Source organism: Lolium perenne, chromosome 4 (genome assembly GCF_019359855.2).
Source record: "Lolium perenne isolate Kyuss_39 chromosome 4, Kyuss_2.0, whole genome shotgun sequence".
Classification (NCBI taxonomy): Eukaryota; Viridiplantae; Streptophyta; class Magnoliopsida; order Poales; family Poaceae; genus Lolium; species Lolium perenne.
Window position 1 is genome coordinate 341497020 of NC_067247.2, and position 7691 is coordinate 341504710.

The 7691-nt window shown below is 46.5% G+C and overlaps 1 protein-coding gene across 4 annotated transcripts in view; it reads right to left on the reverse strand.

Moving 5' to 3' along the window:
* Positions 1–3635: 3635 nt before the first annotated feature.
* LOC127296638 (uncharacterized) overlaps positions 3636–7691 on the reverse strand; it is a 9099-nt gene continuing 5043 nt past the window's right edge. For 2 of the 4 annotated variants that reach the window (XM_051326807.2, XM_051326808.2), the window contains exons 2-4: positions 7651–7691; positions 4224–6928; positions 3640–4105 (exon numbers count right to left, since the gene is read on the reverse strand). The exon at positions 7651–7691 is cut by the window's right edge and continues 160 nt beyond it. The gene's annotated coding sequence lies outside the window, so the exon portion shown is untranslated. The other 2 variants (XR_011743929.1, XR_007848599.2) reach the window with 2 other exon arrangements.

The following is a 7691-nucleotide window of genomic DNA, read 5'->3' on the forward strand; positions in this document are numbered from 1 at the left end:
CGCTGGCCTAGGGTTTGGTGGGCCTGTGCCCCCTCTCTGGCGGTTCTCGTGTGTTCTGGATGCTTCCGGGCAAAATAGGAACCTGGGCGTTGATTTCGTCCGATTCCGAGAATATTTCTTTACTAGGATTTACGAAACCAAAAACAGCGACTTGACAAGAATCGGCACTTCGGCATCTTGTTAATAGGTTAGTTCCAGAAAATGCACGAATATGACATAAAGTGTGCATAAAACATGTAGATATCATCAATAATGTGGCATGGAACATAAGAAATTATCGATACGTCGGAGACGTATCACGGCCCAACGCATTTCGGTCATAAAATTGTCCGTTTGCATCTGTTTGATCATGACGCGGACACGGAATTGGCTGCCCGGCCTCATTTGTCCGTTTGGGTAGGGGGGGAGCCCATCGGCCCGAATTCGTATTATTTTCCCCAACATATTTTTATTCATAAAAACCATAATTTACATAGTAAAGCCGAAAAATATATGAATTTGAAAAGTGCCAAGCATGGCCTACAAACCTTATCCCCAACTTACATAGTTTAGAGTTTAGAGCTGTTAGCCTTCGTAGAGGCTTCTGTTGGCCCTCGCCTTCATTGCTGCAAAGGAAGAACATCTAGAAACCTACACTACATGCTAGTGCTGCCCCTCGCATTCGTCCGTGCAAAAAAAGAACATCCAGAAACCTACACTAGAGGCTTCTGCCTTCGTCTCTCACCCCACAATCACCTTGGTAGAAGAAGTTTAGCAGGAAACCAACCTCAAGGTTGTCTTGGCGGGCAAACTTATCCCAGCCAGTGTAGAGGTATATCTAGTCTTGCCCGTCGAACATGACCTCAACAGACCACCGACAAAAACCGCAATGGGCTTCCCACGGGTTCACCTCGGGCGGCTCTCGGCCATCGAGAAGGGGTCCTCCTTGATGAGGAAGGTGAACTCTAAGAATATGTCGTGCAAGCACTCTATCTCATTTTTTTGTAGGTGAGGATGAGCGTGCAGGCGGTGTTGATCGAGCAAGGCCACCCCTGCTCCTACCGCACCGGCCATGGCTGCGACCACGACCTCGGCCCCTTGAACTCACCATGGATCGCGTGGGGAGAGATTGGAAGGCGGAGCTAGGGATGTGGATGTGCGGCGCTAGGGTTGTATGAGGGTACGATGCGCGAACACCCCATTTTATACGTCGGAGCATCCGAAGGGGTGGTGGCGCTCATTAAGCCGGCACACATATCTAGCCATGGGAAACTTCAGCCTTGTTGCGCGGCCATTTATTTTTCTTGGTCGGCATCACCATTAAAACGCGACTCGGCTGGAGCGATGCCGTCCCTCCAGTAATGTTGCGTAGAAAGATGAAGCAGGCGAGGTCGCTGCTAAGCGGGGGCGCGGTCACACACTATGCCAGCGTCATGTTCGCGCCGACGCATTCTCTCCCCAAATTTAGGCTAGGAATGCGTCTCGGCGAACAACTGAATCAGTTTGCGGTCATATCGTTGGGCTAGAGGCAACCCTAATTTTGATCCATTTAGGGAATCTCCAACGGGGCGACACAAACAGACGCTACCGTAGCGTCCGCCGTGACCGAAAATGTGTCTGGACCCTACTCCAGCGGGGCGACGTAAAGTGACGGGGCCGTTCACGTCGACGCAAACCTGGCCCAAATATGCGCCAGGTTTGCGTCTCCGCGGAAGATCCGCGGTCGTGTCGAGTGTGTGCCAAAACTTACGTAGGACCCGCGCGTCAGTGGTAGGGAGGCCGATAACATTCCCGCTAGTGGCCATTCCCCACGTGAAAAATCAAAGTAGACCGGCGCCAATAGTCCAGAAGCGATGGACGTCTCACCGCCGCAGCCACCACCATGGATTCCGCCGCCGCCGCAGACTCCCCCATAGCCACGACCACAACCACAATGGAGGCCGCCACCGGCGGTCGGGACACTAAGCCGAAGGCGACAAAGAAGGTGTTGTCCAAGGAGGAGAAAGGCGTCGAGGCCGTGAAGCGTCGCGACCAGCGCAGGAACCAGAAGGAGAGGAATGCAGCGGCCGCCGCCCTGCAGGCCAGCCAGCAGGCGTGGCAGATGCAGCTGAAAGCCCGGCGCTGCGCAAGTAGGCCTCCATCCGAGCTTAGCGGAGGCCTACATGCTCGTCAAGCGAGAGAGGATCATCGGCGTCGCTCCTTCGGCCTCGTCGCTGAGCTCGGTAAGTTCCCAGCTGCGTCCTGGAACTCCCGCTCCCTTGCAGGTCCACGCGGCGTCGCGGTTCGCCTCCGGCGTGGCGCCTGTGCAGTTCAACGGGGCGCCGGTTCCCGAACTCAATCGGACGCCGAGAATCGGTGACTCGTGCCCGGGCGCGATACACAAGAGGCGTCAGGTGACAGAGGAGAGCATGCCGGTGCCAGGCAGCCTGTTTGATGAAATGGCGCCATCTGCCCTGACGATGGACGACCCGGTACGTAAGCTCTCTCACTGTGTGCGACTATCGTCTGTCATGCGTCTGACGTCCGATGATTCGTAGGCCTTGTTGTGTCCCTTTGGGACTCCACTTTGTGCCGTACCATGTGCAAAGTGTGATAAACTTATTTCAGATCTCAATTTGAGCTAATTTGAGGCTATAATTTTGTGCAAATTTAAGCTAATTTGTGGCTACAACCTCTTTTCTGAATTTTCTGAAATTAAATTGGCCCACACCGGAAATGCATCGACCCGCTGGAGCCACCCGACGTAAACGGACGCACGGCCATTTTCGTGTCCACCACGCTCGTGAACATTTCGACCATCCAAAATGCGTCAACCCGGTGGAGATGCCCTTACCCCGGAACCGACCCGCTGGAGATGCACGAGACCTCAGGTTCTCATCTTTCTAGGTATCAAAACCTAAATTGTTTGCTTAAAATGGAGTACGAAGCAGAATAACCCTTTTTTTATGCCAATGGAAGAAGATGACGAGTGTGCAGTAGCACCAACAGGACGGCCCCCTCCCATAAGATCAGCAAAGGCGACAAATCGTACCTCAAGCCACTAGCCAGCCGTCTCAAGCCAAAATAACATGAAGCTTCCAAGTTCGAAGTCACATCATAGATTCATAGTACAGTACCCGTTGCTCCTCGCATTGACATGAAGAACACCGAAATAATATAACCCAGTCACGGAGAACAGAAACAAAGCAGACTCTGCACTTGTAAAGTCTTGTTGTACTCGTATATATACACCACAACAAACCTCTAACCAGTGGCATGTGAAATGAAATACTCCACTTAACTTAATCACGGACCAGCCGTCAAGGAGACACAGGAGCTGACGAGAGGAATCTTCCCATAGTCTACTCCACGGGCCGTGCGTGGCCAACAAAGCCGGCGCGGGGAGGAGACGGCAGCGTCATATGCAATGGCTTCTTTCTTCATTACTAGATGACCTGTTGCGGTATTCAAGCCACATTTGTAATTGAATCGATAGAGAAGTAGACCAATGTTGCCAGCTCTAGATTTAAATCTTGTAATTAAATAGTAGATGTCTTGCAGACATCATGAGATCCATTAATCATTGAACGATTGGCAGTGTATAATAATGTTAGTGCTAATAAAACGTAATATAGTTGATTAACCACCTACACAGATAAAAGTCTCATGGTACTTATAGCAATATAGGTAAGCAATTGTATCTCAAATAAATTCATGCAGTAGCTTACATAGAAAATAATTGTAGAATTCATCTAAGCAGTAATCTCAAGTAGAGGCACCATGAGACCTTTTGGTTCCACCTTAGAACAGTCTGGATTACCATATATGCTTATATGTGCAAGGCGAGGCTTACATCATACAATATGTCACTACAAAAGGAAATGGGACAACCAGATTATACTGGCATCATCACATGTATGCAACAACAAAAAGTGCTCTGCCCCTTGGGCCTTGGTATTCTCTTTTGACCATTCCATGAAGTATCTTGTGCACCATCTTGTGCACCGTGTTGACACCTTTGTAGTTGACGTAGTCCGAGTGGTAGCAGCTGAGCAAGACACATTCCCCATGACAAGCGAAGTAAAAAAGATGGCGGACGGTGTGGAGGCATGGTGATGTGGGCAATGCAAGCACCTCATCTGAGCATCTGACATAATGAGAGAGAGAACCCATATATTACCAAATGCAGATCAAAGGAAGAAGTCCAAAAAGCAACAAAACAATTTAACAAAAATATGAGCTGTATGCAGAAAGGATGGTACTACCTGGTCACAAAGGGTGCCAGAGGCAGTCGCATCAGGGCGGTGACGGCCATACCCCGCCCTCCTTCGTTTATCCACCTTGGGGCAGCATCGATATGGATGGTGTGGACATGGGGGCGGTGACAGCCACATTGGCACGGTCCTGGCTCACACCCCTCCTCTGTTCCCTATAACCCACGCCCTCGTCCATGAGACAAAAGGGTGGAATGAGAGAGATAGATAACACAGAGAGGAGCGATATTTCAATAATTTATATTGTTCGGTGGCAATAAATACCACAATGTTTTTGCCATGATGACCATGGCCTGTTAGAGCATCTCCACTCGTCTCCCCACAGAGCCCCCCACGGCCACTTTTTTTCATCCGGACGGCGAAATTCGGCCCAGTCGCGCCCCCGGTTCCTCGTTTTCGTCCGGATTTGAGCCTATTTTCGTCCGGACTCCCCATGCCATCCCCGGCCCCCCGGGGAGCGCTCGGGGACTCCGGATGAAGCTAAACCAACCGCCCACGCCCACGTGTCTCCTCTTTCGTCCGGATTCCCCGAGCCGTCCTCTTTTTCCCCGAGAAACGTCGCTTGGGGAGCACACGACTGGAAATATACTGCCCCCCACGCCAAATCTTCCTCCAATCCGGACAAAAATTTCGCCGGATTTGGGCGTGGGGAGCGCCAACGAGTGGGGATGCTCTTACTTCTGATTGCACATTGTTTTCACCCGCAAATGAAGTCATCTCACATATTACACAATTATCTTTGGTGCATCTCAGGTTGTTCTCCTGGTTAACATACAGACCTGCTAATTATCTTTGGTGCCTCACCAGAGAGCAACTAAGCAAAGGGACAGAGAGCACACCTCATAGCAAAAGAAAACTGACAAAGAACTTGCAAACTAAAAATAAAGAATTATATGCCATCAAAATCTGAAAAATTAGTATCTCACCTCGGCTGAATCATATCAACCAGGCAAAACATGGAAAAGGGTGGCAAAGCAAGCAAATCAATCAATATTATTATTTACACTTCAAACAGCACTATAATCACATAAAAGAGAAAAGTCTAGAAGAGAGCATCCTTGTCAAAGTAAGTAACAGAAAAGAAACACAATAAAGGCACTCACATGGATTTTTTTTAGGATTATTATGCAGCAGAAAGTCCAATTAAATATACCTCACTTCAAAAATTAAAGGCCAGAAGCATATCAACCAGGTAAAACATGGAAAAAGATGGCAAAGCATGAAAATCAATATTATTATTTACACTTCAACGAGAATTATAATCACACAAAAGAGAAAACTCTAGAGGAGAAAGAATCCTAATCGAAGTAAATATCACATAAAGGAACACAATAAAGCCGCTCAAATAAATTTTCTTTAGAAATTAGGATTATTATGCAGAAGAAATAACACCTAAAGCAACCCTGGGAAGCACAAGGATTATCTCCATAGTCAACCTCACGTAAATTAAGTACTGTCACATACCAGGAGGAAAGCATGACGATTTTAGATAAGTAAATACTGCAGTGATTACTTTGGGTACCTTGCAAAGACACATGGACCAAGCCGCTGAGGCTGCAGAGAGGATACAACATGAAGGGACATAATCCAAAACTAAAGCAAGCAATCGTCATGAAAAATAAGAAATAGCAGGCTACATGAACAACAAAATTCATTGGTGGGTTCTGCTGCCACAATTACCGGCAAACATGGAACTGCGGCCCTGGGCGAGGATCAGCAGCAATTCTCCTCTCCGACATTTCTGGCGAAGTTCCACGGGTGAAGGAACGGCAGTAAACTGCAGGGGAAGAGAGGCAGTGAATGGCTCTGGTGAGGTTGACGTCAGCGCTGCAGAACCTCATCGAGCCTGACCCTGAACACAGAGATGAGTTATAATCGTTACAGGGTAATCGTAAAACAAGCAAGCACGGGGTACTAAAAAAATTGACAGCAGGCTATAACCAGTCCTGAATAGAAAATAAAGGGAACTGAAGAAAAGAAGACTTACGCATTTGCTTATGGTACCTGTAGTTTTATAATATGATATCAGGACGTACAATGCAGAACAATCTGATGATGCGAAGCTCAAAAACCTCAAATTTCCACAAGCAAAGGAACATTATGTGATACATACTGTATCTGCAACATCTGCTGCTGATGATTGTCAAAATTTTGGTTGCAAATAGTGGAATGTTTATCAGAGATAGTATTAGGCCAATCTTAACCAGAATTATTATTACCATGGCGTAATAAAAGGAATTGATGAGCGAGAAATAAGGAAAGGGTAAACATTACATGTCAAACTATACATCAGTTATCTCAAAAGAGCACCAGAACTTTACAAAGATAGAATGGAAGATTCTGGTCTGGCAATTACTTTCATGAGAAGATCCACCAGACTATGTACAGTTGCTCATGGATGAAACTCAGCCTGGAGAATATACCATCAGGCAAGTGAACCCTCATGGATGAACAATGTATTGATATATGAACAATGTATAGTTTGCAAAGAAGTAACTTTGTTAGCATTTAAGTCCACTATGATTGTAAATTTCATGACGAGTATCCCCACCAATTCGTGCAAATGTGTGGCAATTGGTACTGAATAATTTACACAATTTTACACAATACCAACACACCTTGGTTGTCAAGACTGCGGTTTAGCAGAGCGGACTCTCGAGGTTTCCAGCATCACAGGTGCACCTACTTCATTCTCTCTGCAGATGCCACAACAGTTATAGTCAAAGGACGCCACAAAACCCTTAATTTTAGATTCAGTTAAATATGTTAATCTGACCAAAGATTAGTTTAACAAACATACTCATAATAATAAACAATAATGGAAACTCCAAGAAATTCCCCAGCCTAACGCGCTAACCGGTAACTATTTGCATTCTATCAATCAATTTGCATTAGTAAGCGGGGCTGCAGACCTCCATGACCACTGCCTCCTCGAACACTGACTTCCAAGCTCGGCATCATGAATACTCATATACAAAATCAAATTCATAAAGTAACTTCCAAAAGAGGAAGATGCAGCAATTAGAAATAATCAATCATGCCGTGCCTAAGCACATCACATGAGGACGGCATAACTGGAAAAACCATTCAGTCATTTCATCAAGCATATGGTGCCAATTTGTCCATTGCATAGGAACGTAAAACAATTCAGTCATTCCCAGCAACCATTGCAGCAAGCACAGTAAGGGGGAATCAACAGTGAAGTACTGAACTCATTCAGCTAAATATGAAGTTAAACTTTTATTAAAAAAATACATCCCAGCAACCATTGCAGCAAGCACAGTAGTCAAAACAATGTGTCTATGTAGGTTGGACCGATAGAAATTTTTATCAAGCATGTTCATCAATGAAAAGCCGAGATCACACATAGGAGCCATCTACAGTCTGATCCTCCAAAAGAAATAAAATGCCATATTACCTTACGTACTATCCAATGTGGGTGAAGAGAACCAAAGGAAG